This window comes from Physeter macrocephalus, chromosome 11, assembly GCF_002837175.3.
Source record: "Physeter macrocephalus isolate SW-GA chromosome 11, ASM283717v5, whole genome shotgun sequence".
In the NCBI taxonomy this organism is placed as follows: domain Eukaryota; kingdom Metazoa; phylum Chordata; class Mammalia; order Artiodactyla; family Physeteridae; genus Physeter; species Physeter macrocephalus.
In genome coordinates this window covers 176,040,210-176,055,007 of record NC_041224.1, presented here as the reverse complement: position 1 = coordinate 176,055,007, position 14,798 = coordinate 176,040,210, and positions in this window count along the sequence as shown.

The window sequence follows — 14,798 nt, the reverse complement described above, 5'->3', positions numbered from 1 at the left end:
GAGAGGCCACAGCGGTGAAAGGCCCGCGTACCGCAAAAAAAAAAAAAAAAAAGAGAAAATGTCCCCATAACCCTTGCCCTGTGTGTTCAGGGCTACATAGAGGAGAAAATATGTGTATTGAGCACAGAGCTGCTCAAAATCACCTCCCCTGCTCCAGAGTGAAGGTGCCTTCCCTGACCCAGCAGTGTACTCCTCTGCTCAGCTGTGCTTGGGCAACGAGTTCATCCACCATAATTCATTCCGCAAGAATCTCTAGTAGCTTTCTAAATCTGGAGAGCAACAAAATCATCAACTTTTCTTAAGCTTCAATTAAGTTCAGGTCCTTCGGTTCCATTTAAGTAACAGCAAAAGGGATGCTCTCTGTTCCCTTCCACACAGATTGATGGGCATCTAGTGGGACCCAGTACTTTCTACTATCCCTCTATCAGCTAGTCTCTCATCAAAATTGATATCTGCCTAGAAATTTAGGGCTTACAAAGTCCTTTGACACATGCAGCCTCACTTTATTCCACCGAACTTTAAATGTGAAAATTGTTTGCATTGATGTACAGAGGCTAGTTAATACGGTCATAATATTAATATGGATAATCATGTGAAATTGAGAGTAGTGAGAATATTAAGCCTGATGGGTCCGGTATGCAATAGTTTGTGGAAATAATGAGCATAAAAGCGTTTATTTTTAGAGGATGAATTCTCACATCAAGATCCTGTGAGAGTTGCCTTAATACAAAGTAAAAATCAGTGACGTGTGCAATGTCCAGGGTGACTTTGTGTTTTGACCAGTATTGTAGGAAAATTAGCAGACCCCTCAAGAAGTCTACGTGTAAGCCCTGAAAGCTGTGACCGTATCAACTCATGTGGCAAAAGGGACTTTGCGGATGTGACTGAGGATACGGACTTTGAAATGGGAGATGATCCTGGACTATCCAGGCAGACACAATCTAACCACTTACATCCTTAAAAGTAGAGAACATTTCCCTGCTTTAGTAGAGAGAAAGATGTGATTGTGGAGGATGGATCAGAGAGATGCTGCCTTGCTGGCTTTGAAGATGGAGGGAATCCGTGAACCAGGAATGTGGATATCCTCCAGAAGCTGGAAAAGGCAAGGAAACAAATACTACCCTAAAACCTCCAGGAAGAAATGTAGCCTTACTTCTTGTTTTTAGCCCAAGGAAAACTGTATTGGGCTTTTGACCTATAGAACTGTAAGGTAATAAATGTATGTTGTTTAAGCCACCAAGTTCATGGTAATTTGTTACAGCAGCCCTAGGAAACTAATAGAGCTACATTCATCATCTGGAAGAAAGTATAGGAAATGCTCTCTGTGCCTTAGATCAGGAAACAGTATGGGTGGAATGCAGAAGAGTTTGTAATCCTAAAACGCTTCCTTTCCAGGAGGGGGGGGTCAGATGAAGATGGTGCTGTATCAAATTCAATTTGCTGAGTAGCCCTCTGGAGAGCTTGGGAGCCAGGCTGCCTGGGTTCTAATCCAAGCTTTGTCACTAACTATCTGTATGGCCTTGGGAAAGCTACCCAACCTCTCTGGACCTCAGTTCCCTAAACTAAGAAATAGGGTAATCACAATACTGATGCCAGGCGCTGTGTGAGGACTGAGTTAACGTAGGTAAGTACTAACACAGCATCTGGTACACAGCCGATACTTATACATTTTGAACTCTACTTAAATCTACTTTAGAAATTGCAGTTTAGCCTAAGCATTTAGTTGTGGGAAGAACAAGAAAAAGGTTTGAAACCTCTGGAATGTGGAAAGAACAGAATCCATGGGGTCAGATTCAAGTCATAGCTCAGCTAAAATGAAGAGCCATTTATTTAATTTCTTTGGCCTTTGGTTACCTCTCTCTAAATGAAAGAAAATAGAACTACTTAATGGCATTCATGTAAGGTTGAAATGTGGTAACATAGGTGGACACCTCTGTCTAATTGATTTGAGGGCCACACACCGCAGGTACCATGGATCATAATCCCACTGTCTCTGCGTGACAACGTGTGCATGTCCGGCCCACTGATTCTCCAGCCACCAGGAATATCATTGTATTAAAATCGCTTCAAGTGTAGGAAACTGTATGCATGCCATAGTTGTTATTGAATGACTGTATATATATAGGACTTTTGTATATATATATATATATATATATATATATATATACAAAAAATAAAAAATAAATTATTTTTAATTAAAATAAAATAAAATAATTATTTTTTAATTACTAAAATAAAATAAATAATTATTTTTTGTATATATCTGTATTTATTAGTGCCAATGATGCATTCTAATAATCAAATGCCAACAGTAGATTACAGCCCACGAGCCAAATAGCACCCTCGATCTTTGGCAAGCCTGGCTGTGGTCGTGTATGGATGCTCCAAGCCTCTGGTGACCCAGTTGCCATCACCTTCCATAAAGAGTCCCTGGCCATCTGAAAGGACGTTTATAATCAGGAGCACATTTTAGAGGATAACTGTTCCTAGGGAGGAGGTTAAATTAGGCAAAGGGTTAGCTAAAAGTTGAAGGGGTGAGTTGCCTCTCAGGTTATTAACCTGTCTGAACACCCATCTGACTGCGGAGGAATGTGTTGTACTCCAAAGGAGAGAGAGGCTTGGGATTCTTTTTTTTCTTTTTTTTTCTTTATTGGAGTAGAGTTGATTTCCAATATTGTGTTCGTTTCTGCTGTACAGCAAAGTGAATCAGTTATACATATATATATCTCCAATCTTTTTAAGATTCTTTTCCCATGTAGGTCATTACAGAGTATTGAGTAAAGTTCTCTGGACTCGACAGTAGGCTCTTGTCAGTTATCTGTTTTATATATAGTAGGGCTTGGGATTTTGTGTGCTGACAGCACCACGGAGCCACCGCTCTGACCTCATGGGGGATAAGGCAGTGGGTTTTCCAAACTGCAAGGGTTGTTCTTATCTGGGGACTGGCCAACCATCACACTCCAGAAAGGGATTCACCGTGTCACTCCGGAAGTGCTGGGTACTTTGCTGTCTCTCTGCTCCTCTTCCCTATCCTATTACTTCTCCTGCTGCTCTTCCCATGGCCGCTTTGCAGCTCAGCCCTTGTGTGTGCCTGACCCTTAGCTGGCTTAAGCGACTGAGTGGCCAAGGAGGAAGGAAGTGATAGCGGGAGGAGGTAGAAGGAAACCATTGTAGGGGTTCAGCTCAGTTCAGTGGAGACAAGGGAGATGTGAGTTATGGGGGCAGTGAGGGCATTAGCAGGGGGCAGAGACCTAAGAATAGCTGTGTCTTAGATGTAGAGCTTGGATGTGGAACCAACAGGCCTGGCCTTGAAACCTTTGGGAGTCACTTTGGGTCACTGACTCTCAGTTTCTTTATCTATAAGATAAGCATAATTCTCACCACCCGGAAATATTATTATGCACCTAAAATATCCTATATGTCAAACTGCCAGCATGTTGCAGGCTGCCTGGGGAAGGTATTTAACATCAGCCATCCCTTCATCGATGGGGTAGGTGGGGGAAGGGTGGGAATTGCTTGATTTGGAATCAGAGTGTTTGGGTAAAATTTCCACCACCCCCTATCACATTGTGTTACCTCAAACACAGCATGCTGTGTTTGGACCTCGCCTTCTGAACGGAAATAACACCCTGCCTGTAACCTTCTCAAGAGCAGCTGGCCTGGTTACTAAGACCTGGATGCTTTTCTATTATCAGTTCCACCTGGTCACGCAGAGGCTTATTTAAATGTCTGGGGGAATGACTTAGCCACAAAGGGATTAACTGAAAATGATGGAGCCCACCCTACAGAATGATGTTCCTATAATGTAGAGGTACATGGGTACGTGGGAAAACTGTGTTAACATGATTGCATGCAGTGGTCTTGTGTTGGGCTCCAATTTCTTCTCTCTAGCATCCAGGTAACCTCCTGGCAGATGACATTCGGGAAGATAGAAACTTCTGGTTCCATCTGGATTTTCCTCTTCTGTTGATGTCTAGGTTCTGTGAGATTGGCTGATGTTCTGCTGCGTCCCTCCCTGGACCACATTTTCTTTGCACCAGGGCCTTGAATATCAGTACTGAGAATTCTCTCTTCCTTTGGAATTCTCTATTTCACACAGGAAGGACTGTCTCCATGAAATACATTTGTAAGGGGGCATAGCTCCTCTAGTATGTTCCTCCTCTAGAATGACAGCACTTTGGCTAAAGAATAGTTTCTCTCCGTTTGTAACACCTCTGTCTCACTCGCCCTATCTTTCTCTGCACCTTCCTTTCCTATCCTGCCCCAGCTAACACCTTTCATTGTTTCCCTTCAGACCTTGGCTCAGCCAAAAGTCCATCTGGGAAGTCTCTTTAACCTCAAGAGTTGAGGTTCAGTGGCCTGGTGATGGTTCCATGTCACCATGCACTTCACCTAGACTAAAGGTGTTCAAAAAGGTCAAACATCTATCTTTCTCTCTCTCTCTCTCTCTATCATCATCTATCATGATACACATACAATAAATGCACCAATACATGGTTTAACACTCAAGACTAGAAGAATTTTAATAGAAAAAAAAACATTCTGCCTCACCCATCCTCACACCAATACCTACCCCCCAGGGGCAAATACTTTCAAATGTTTAGCTGTTTTGTCTTCTATTGACCTCTATATGCTGACAATAACCTGCTCACACAGCTATGTATATTATACTGTTTATTTTTGGCATTCTCCATTAGTTCCCACCGTATAAAAGAAGACTGCAACATTATGCTCTCTCCCATCCACATCCACAAATGCACACATTTCACGTTTCTCCACTCTCTCAATGCTGTTCAATTTTTGTTTGAATCGATGTTTGACATTGTGCCACGAGGTCTGTGTCAATGCTGTCCTCGCTGAGTCACCAAGAGTGTGATGGTTGTGTCTCCTTCTCCTGCAGTGTCACTGAGCTAATCATGGCCTCATCTATTTGTTTATATGTTTCTCTGCATACCTATTTGTCTCTAAACTCTCTCCTGTATATGCTCCTCCTCCTAATGCAGTCTGAGAATCAGGCCATATCTGAGTCCTATTTTGCTCTAGGAAGCATCTTTTCTGGAAATTTCTATGCTCCTGCTTTGCTCTGGACCACCTCATGTCGTCCTGCGGCCTCCTTTCTTCCTGACCCGGGAATTCCCTTACTTCTCTCCTTTGGTGGGATCCCCTCTCCCTGCATTCCAGGTCTCCCTTGTCCTCGGTTTTATTGTCCTTGTTTTGGGTAAACACTCTCCAGTCATTTCTGAAGAAAAGGCAGAAGGGTCATCTTCCATAATATCCATATCCAACCTTCCCACTTGGCTTATAGTTCAGCAGCCAGGTACAGAATTCTAGATTAGACCAACCTTCCTATGGAATTCTGAGGACACTGATCTCCATTTTCTAGCTCCCAGGGTGGCTGCTGAGAAGCTCATGCCCCATGGCATCTCCGTGATGGGACTGCCTCCTGCCTGTTGGTGCTTTTGGGAACTTTAAGGGTCTTCCCCTTATCTCCACTGCTCTAAAAGTGGCAGTCCTTGCTGTTTTTGTTTGTTTTGTTTTGTTGTTTGTTTGCTTGTTTCTTACATCCACTGTTCAGGGCACTCAGAACACTTTTTTAAAGTTGTTTTTCGAGAATTTGTCATTCCTGAATGTAAGTGATTGATTTATGGAATAATTATTTTCAATACTAAGAAATATTTCATATTTTTTAACCAATTTTTTTTGTGCTGTGCCTAGTATAATGGACATAGATATCACACTTTTAAGATTAACCTAAATTATTAACATATTCTCTATCTTTTTTTTTTTTTTTTTTTTTTTTGCGGTACGCGGGCCTCTCACTGCTGTGGCCTCTCCCGTTGCGGAGCACAGGCTCCGGACGCGCAGGCCCAGCGGCCACGGCTCACGGGCCCAGCCGCTCCGCGCCATGTGGGATCCTCCCGGACCGGGGCGGAGCACAGGCTCCGGACGCGCAGGCCCAGCGGCCACGGCTCACGGGCCCAGCCGCTCCGCGCCATGTGGGATCTTCCCGGACCGGGGCACGAACCCGCGTCCCCTGCATCGACAGGCGGACTCTCAACCACTGCGCCACCAGGGAAGCCCTCTATCTCTTTCTTAAGTGAGGACATTTCATAATGCATGAAAGCTTTGCTTTGCAAAATGTATATATTTGTCTTAGTATTTGTTTTACTTATTTATTTTTATTTGTTTATGCCTCTTCTTTTTTCTTTTGAGGTAAGATTTACATTCAATGAAATGCACAAATCTTCATCAGTATTTGATGAGTTTTAATCAGTTTATACACCCATGTAACCAAAAGTCCTATCACCATGTAGAACAATGTCAGCACCCCAGAAAGTTCCCTGGTGACCCTTCCTAGTGATTCCCCACCTTCACGTCTACCCCCGAGGTAACTACTATTCTGGTTTTTTCCACCACATGCTAGTTTGACCTGTTCTTAAACTGTATATCAAACAAAATCATGTAATATGTTTTCCTTTGTTACCTTAACATATTTTTGAGATTTATATGTTGTTGCACGTGTCAGTAGGGTTTCTTTTTCTTTTTAATATAGTATAGTTGCTTTACAATGTTGGTTTAGTTTCTGCTGTACAACGAAGTGAATCAGCTATATGTATACATATATCCCCTCCCTCTTGGACCTCCCTCCCACCCTCCCCCCCATCACACCTCCCTAGGCCATCACAGAGCACTGAGCTGAGCTCCCTGCGCTATACAGCAGGTTCCCACTAGCTGTCTATTTTACACATGGTAGTGTATTTATGTCAATCCTAACCTCTCAATTTGTCCCACCCTCCCCTTTGTGTCCTGTGTCCACATGTTACTTCCCTACATCTGTGTCTCTATTCCTGCCCTGCAAATAGGTTCATCAGTACCATTTTTCTAGATTCCACATACATGTGTTAATATACAATATTTGATTTTCTCTTTCTGACTTACTTCACTCTGTATGACAGACTCTAGGTAGCGTGTTTCTTTTTGTTTCTCAGTATTCCATTGTATAAACACAACATCATCTGTTTATCCATTGTCCTCTTCATGGACCCCTGTTCTGTTTCCAGTTTGGGGCTATTATAAATAAAGGTGATTTGAACATATTTTTACAATTCTTTTTTTGTGTTTTATTTTTTCCATTTGTACCGGGTAAATACCTAGGAGGAGAATTTCTGGATCATAAGGTAGGTGTACACTTACTTTTTGGCCATTATGGCTGTACCATTTTTCGCTACTCTTAGCAGTATAGGTGAGTTCTAGTTGTTCTACCTCTTTGACAACATTTACATCATCTGTTTTTTAAATTTTAGCTATTTTTGTGAGTATATAGTGGTATCTCATCATGGTTTTCATTTGTATTTCCCTGATAACGAATAGCGTTGAATACTTTTTTTCATGCTTATTAGCTGTTTGTCTATATTCTTTTATTAAATGTCTGCTGTCCATTTTCATTGGATTATTTGTCTTTGATTTGTAGGGTTTATTTTATATCCTAGAATATATGTAATATATTATACATATATATATACACTTTATAAAACTGCTAACACAATCTTAATCTTTGAGGCATTTTTTTTTTTGCAAAAATATTCCATTAATAGCTAGTAATGTGATGCCCAAAACTTGAGTGGAATCTTTGTAGTATGGGTGGGGTCTGTCAAATGCTTGGCTCTTTCATTGGCCCAACTCCAACTGTCAATATCTGTAGGTCTTTGATCGTGGGCTGGTCAGTGTTTTCAACAATGATGAAGCCTGTGACCCTTGGCCTGGTGTCTACCATCCTGACCTAGTCCTGGTGGCCAAGCAGTGGGTGTGACTTGAGGGGGTAGGAGTGGTGACGGTCTCACCCTATGGTCAGTAGACTTCCACCAAGTCTTCTTGGTTTCACTGGAATACCTTGGATCTGAAACCTTCCTGGTTCCACTGTCCAGAGACTAAATTCCAGGTCTCTTGTCTATGGCAGAATCAAGTAAAAGAAACAGTGAGATCCAACTTTTCCTTTTATTCAAGCTTTTAACTAGTTTTCTTCCTGTTTTAAGTCCAAACTTGAATCTGGCATTCAAAACTACTGATGGCCTGATTCTCAGCTTCCCAGGGCTCCCCAGTGAACATCTCCATGCCCTTCTGGCCTCCTCCTTGCAGGCCCTTTGGTGTCACACTAGCTGTTTGGCCAAGTAAGTTGCTACCCTTCCACCTCTTCTCCAAAGTCCAAATGTCTGACACCATTCACCCGTTGTTTCCATCTCTCTAGCCTCCCTTGTCTTTGTGGACTTATGTATTTTTTTATTCCCTCCTGAGTGGTATAATGAGAGGAAGCTTAGATGACTGATGCCCTCCATGCCCTTTACTAATGTGCTATTCACGTCAGTTTACACTTGTTTCTGTGCAACTTGCAGGCAGGACCCCAGGAATGTGTGGTCATCTTTTTCTTGCCAGAAGCTGGCACATGGCAGGTGCATAATTAACATTTGTTGAGTTGAATTAAGTTCTTGTGTTGCTTCCAGAGGCAGGAGGCGTCCTAACCTGGTTGGTGGTAGTAGAACCTCATTCTGAGGTGAATGGAACTTGGAAATAGTTCCCTCATGACTCCAAAGCGTGGACTCTGGGAGACATATTCTCTGACACTGTTATGCATGCCCTCCTACCGGGAAACTCTCCTGGGACCCAGTTTCTCCATCACCTTCCTCCCGACTCTGTATTAGTTTACAGGCAGGCTCTCCTGGGTCTCCAGTGAGCTTTGCTCTGATTCGCAGCCTTCCTACCTTGAATGTCTTTTCAGCACTGAGCTTTGGGGCCCATGCTTATTTTCCTGTTTTCATTACAGGCTGCCACTGGGTTCTCATAAGGCAAATTGGCCCCAACTCTTAAAAACAAACAGCCTCTCCTAGTGCTTCAAAATAATTATCTCCAAGAGGGAATGAGGCAGCCCATCCATTGTCAGTCCTAAATGACACCATGGCTGGTGTGCAGAATTTAGAAGATTAATAACATCTGCTTTTTAAAATCACGGTTGGTCACAGACCCTGGAGCTCACGTCAAACATATGGGGTATTTTGTATGCACAATGTTCAGGCAAACTCTACACAGCTAAGGCCACCAACTAGAGAAAATGCTATAATAATAACATTATTTTCCTTGTATTGAAGACCTTATATGAGATGGACATACTGACCCCATAAAGTACTATTTACCTCTATTTACCAAAGTCAGCCTGTGGGACTGGTACTGTTATTTCCACTTAGCTTAAGGAAAAGCTAAAGATCCAAAAGATTAAACACTGAACTAGCCTGTGACTGAGAGTAAGCCATGAAGCCAGGATTTAAACCCAAGTAGATGTGATTCCAAACAGAACTCTTTCCACTCTCCCAGCCTGTTTCCAATTTTGGATCCACAGGGCATATTCAGAAGCCAAGAGTTTACAGAACATCCACGATGAGACAGGACCATTCCCTGATTTATTTAATCATCTTCCACTACTCCGTTAAACACATCCTCAAGGGTAGAGTTTGACCAGAGCTACGCTTTCATCCTTGGAGCAGGATCTGCATTTGTTTCCTGATGTTGAGTAAAGTGAGTCTCATAATTGCAGATCAAGAGCTCGCATGAAACCCCAACAAGCCCAGCTCCTGATCGCTACTGCCTGATACTCAAGACAAAAATGGACTGAACGACTGTCTGCATTTTAAACACGTTTGTCTGAGGTATGTGTGTGTGTGTGTGTGTGTGTGTGTGTGTATGTGTGTGTTTCTCTTCTTTTTTGTTCACGGTTAGAGAAATTGGCAGCCTGCCCTTAGTCTTTCAAGCACGTTTCAATGAGCAAAAAGGAAAGAAAGGGTTGAAAACAATGAGCACGTGCACAATTTCTAAATGTTTCCAGGACGAAAATGGTCGTTCAGACATTATTTGAAAATAAATGAATATAAAGGCAGGAGTGGTACCCTTACTTTTCTCCTGTGTTGGCGAGAATGGCACAGAGGTTATGCTGGAACCAAGGAATTTCTCCCCAGGTCCCTAAGTGTGAGACCACCCATGTCTGCATGTGCCTGGATCTTTGGAAGGCAACTCCTCTTGTCATAGCTCCAATCCTATATTTCAGACCATCTCTCAATCTCTTTAAAAATCGATATCATTTGAAGATGTGTGTCTCTACTTGCCAAGCAAGATGTCTACCAGTTTCAGGGGAAGAAAGGAGTGAGGAGGTAAGAGATGCTCTGGCACCTGTTCTGTCCCGACCACAGGATCCCATGGATGGGGAGCAGGAAGATGGCTCAGGCCGTGACCGTGAAATCCAAAAGAAGGGTTATTATCCCTTACATTCATTTCACAAATGTATATGGTGTCCCCCTCTGTGCCAGACACTGGAGCCCATAGAAGAAGATACACTTGACCCCTATCTTCATGGACTTTCCACACTGGTGATGGAGACGGATGGCAAACCATTAAAGGCCCAAATTCATCAAAGGATTGCAGGAAGAGTCAAGTGCTTTGAAGGGGACAAGCAAGGAAAGCGAGGTGAACCCTCCTTTGTGGAGTGGTTGAGAAGGGCTCTATGAAGAAGCAGCATTTAATCTGAGACCTAAGGGAAAAAAGGAGGCCGGCCATGCAAGAAGAGGAGAGAACCTCGCAGGACAAGAGAAGGGCTTGCCCCGACCTGGGCAGGAGGGGAAGTGCATGGGACTGAGAGCTACAACAAGGGGGTCTTGATGCCCCAGGAAGGGAGGGGCTGGGTGGTAGGGGGCTTTGTACAACAGGATAAAGAGGTCAGATTTAATTCTGAATGCTTTGGGTAATAATTGTAGTGTTTTCAGCAGGGGCATACCATACAGCAAGGGCCAGTAAATTCAACCCAGTACCTGTTTTTTTTTTTAAATAAAGTTTTATTGACACACGGCCACACTTATTGATTGGCATATTATCTGTGGTTCTGTGGAGCTACAAGGGCAGAATTGAGTAACTGTGACAGAGACCATGTGGCCCCAAAGCCAAAGATATTTACCATCTGGCCCTTTACAGAATAAGTGTACAGAAAGAGGGACTTGGGGAACACAATCTCTTTGAGCATCAGTTTTCTTATCTATAAAATGAAGACCTAAGTACACTTGGGGAAGGTGACTCTTATGGTATGTAAATTATATCTCAATAAAGCTGTTAAAAATGCAGATGCCAATGGTATGGTCATGATAATGCTATAGAAAGGGGTAAAAAAGATATGGAATAAAAACCACATAGCAGATTGGCACACAGAGAGAAGAGTGACAGTCTCTGCTGCTAATACTATGATGAACAGCCTGGAAAGCAAGTCTCATTATCTTCACATGTCCATACAGTAAGGTTCAGAGAAGCTAAGTCATCAGGCCAAGGATGCACAGCACTACATGCTATGTCAAGAATTCTAGCCCTGGTCTCTGAGACCCCAGTGCTCCATCCTGCAGAAGGGCTTGCCTTTGAGATCACTGTGACTTGCAAAGCCAGGTTAGACTGAAAGGTGGAAGTGAACTGTAGGGACAGGAGGCAGTTTTGGTGAGCTGGAGGGAATTCATTGAATGTCTTTTTTTCCCCTATTTGGTTTCGGGCTGTGTGAATTCTCACTGCCCTGTGTTTCACTTTGAGCTGGGTGTTCATGGGAGCTCTGCATTTCGCGTGAAATCTGGCCTGAGTTTCGCTTGGTCGGGGGTGAAGCTATCAGAAACTGCTGAGCTGGGCCCAGTTGCTGGGCCCCATCAAAGGCGCTGGCCAGGGCTTCCAGCCCTGGGTCTAAGGCCAGCCAGCCCACAGCTTCCTCTGGGCCAGAACACAGTCAGTTCATCTCGTTTCAAGTTTCGGCTCACCTCCTTTCCAGTTTCGCTCTTGAGTGGTTCACACAGAACCTTTTCTCCCTTTCTCTGTGAGCTGGTCTTGGTTGTGAAATGCAGGCTGAGAAGTCAGCTGTCCTAGGTGAGGAACTCTGGTTTGAAAGGTGGAGAGAGGACCAGACCTGGGTCTGGAAGCAAGGAGCCCAGGGCCTGCCCCTAATTCATGGCCTGCCTGGGCCTCAGCAAGCCTCTTCCAGCCTCAGTTCTGTAAAGTAAGGGGTTGAACTAGGACCACCCAGGTCTTTGAGTCCTAATAATCTATGAGGCCTGTTCTAAGGCTACATCTTTAAGCATGAGTAGAAAGTAGAGTCCCAGGTTTTCCTCTTTCCATCATTTTAGAGACCTGAAACAGACTTTCAAGATTTTTCTAATTTCCTTCTCCCATTTTACAATCGAGGAAGAAAAACCCAGAAATGCTAAAGGATTGTTCCAGGCTATGGAGGAAGTTAGTGGCAGAACAGGGGCTAGAACCCACCTCTAGGGGCTCCTAGATCAGAGTTCCATCCGAGTCACATCCCGTAGTACACGTGAATGCCCCCATGTCACCTTTGATTTGAGCCTTTCTTGTAAACAAAAACGTGAGAAAGGGGTTTCATTACTACTTATTACACCTTAGATAAATCAACAGCAATTTTCTTTGCTGCAGCCTGGCAACTTTCCTCAACATCTGGTCAGGGCCTGGCCCTCCCGCCCCTCTGAGGAACAGTTGGGACCGTGAAAGCTTGGAGCCTTGGGGCTCCCCCGGGACGGATGCTACCTAATGCGCTGTCTGCTGGGCTCGCTTCACTTCCACAACACCTGCTTTCCGGAGCCGAGCTGCCACTCAATCTCAAGCCAGTGAAGCATGGGTAATCGGAACAGAGGGGGAGCACACTGCAGTGGCTGGAGAGGAGATAACTTGACATCTGTGCGAAGGGGGCCCAGTGACGAGGAGGAAGGGTAGAGAGATGGAGTTTAACGTGCAGTGCTGGGTCTTCCCTCGTGGTCCAGTGGTTAAGACACCATGCTTCCACTTTGGGGGGTATGGGATCGATCCCCGGTCGGGAAACTGAGATCCCACATGCCATGCAGCATGGCCAATAAAAATAAAAATAAAAATAACATGCAGTGCTATGTGGGGGGAATTGTGATGATGATGGTCCTGGAATGAAGAGAAGCCGAGCTGCTCAGTGACCTCTCTCAGCCTGGGGTCAGTTGTCCTGCTCTGTGTCTGGACACCCTGTGTTGGTTTTTAATCTCCGTGACCTCTTCTGGCCTGAGCACCTTTAGTGATGATGAAGCCCTGTTCTGCAACGAACAGACCAATCCAGCATGTGGCTTCTGATGCAAACTTCTTAGGAAAATTACTCCACACAGCAGACATAAGCACCCAGCCCCTGGCACACCACGTGCTCTGCCAGGGGCTAGAGGCTCAGAGAGCAAAAGCGACTGCATCCCTTTCCTCTAGCTGATCATTATTTAGTTAGGCAGGAAGAGGAGAAGGGCAGACATAAGAAAATGAAGTTTCTTGATACTTTTAAAGGAAAGAGAGGAGGTAGAGAGATCACAGAGGGAGGGAGGGAGAGGGGAGAAAAACTTGGGAACACGTGGGGAACAGAGAAGAAGCATCTAACCCTAGGAGACATGAGTGAGGGCCAGGGATGGCTCAGTGGTGGTTCATGAGTGTCTGAGCTGATTCTCAACCTGAGGTTAGGGATTAGCTAGTAAAGAAGGGAGGGATCAGCCAGACCCAGTTCAGGAAGTAACTTTGGAGAAATGAGAAATCTCATGTAGAACACCCACCATAGTGCTCCCAAAACATTTGCTGTAACTTTTGCCAATTTATCTGTTAGACGATAGGGGCCCTTGGACATGGTGAGCCCCTTGGTATAATTTTTCCTGTGGTTTAAATTAAATTAATTCCCATATATTGAGTATGAACCACATGGAAAGCACTGTGTCAGGAGTTCAGGGATAGTAAAACAATAAACAAAAGCATCTGTGGAAGTCACCGGTAGTTATCTAGCCAACCACCACCTGGCCCCCTCTTTCTAAAATTTAAAGACTCCAAATTCTTGAGATGGCAGAATACCCAGTCTCAGGAGATGAATCTTGATTGGTAATAGGCCGGTTGGGTCAATTGATTTTACTTTGTCAGAGATACACTTTCCCAGCCTCCTCTGCAGCAGGTGTGGTCATGTGACACAGTTCTGGTCAATGGGATTCCTGGGAAAACATTGGCTTTCTGACCTGGTGGCATAAATAAAGCTCCTCAGCAGAGCCAAATTTCTAGTTCCCAAGTACTAATTCAACAACTATGCAGTTCAAAAGCAAACATCAGGAGAAAAACCCATCAAATTCTAGACTTAAAACCAATATATGGCTGAGAGGCATTTTTTTAAATTGAAGTATAGTTGATTTACAATGTTGTGTCAGTGTCTGATGTACAGCAAAGTGATTCAGTTTTATATATATATATATATATATATATATACACATATATACATATATAAATATTCTTTTTCAGATTCTCTTCCATTGTAGGTTATTACAAGGTATTGAATATAGTTTTTTGTGCTATATACAGTAGGACCTTGTGGTTTATCTATTTTATGTATAGTATCAGCTAATCCCAAACTCCTAATTTATCCCTCCCCTACCCCCATTCCCCTTTGGTAACCATAAGTTTGTTTTCTATGTCTGTGAGTCTGTTTCCATTTTGTAAATAAGTTCATTTGTATCATATTTAGATTCTACATATAAGTGATATCAGACGATATTCGTCTTTCTCCTTCTGACTTACTTCACTTAGTATGATAATTTCTACGTCCATCCATGTTGCTGCAAATGGCATTATTTAATTCTTTTTTTATGGCTCAGTAGTATTCCATTGTGTCTTTGTATATATATATATGTATATATATATATACATTTATTCATTCATTTGTTGTTGGACATTTAGGTTGCTTCCAT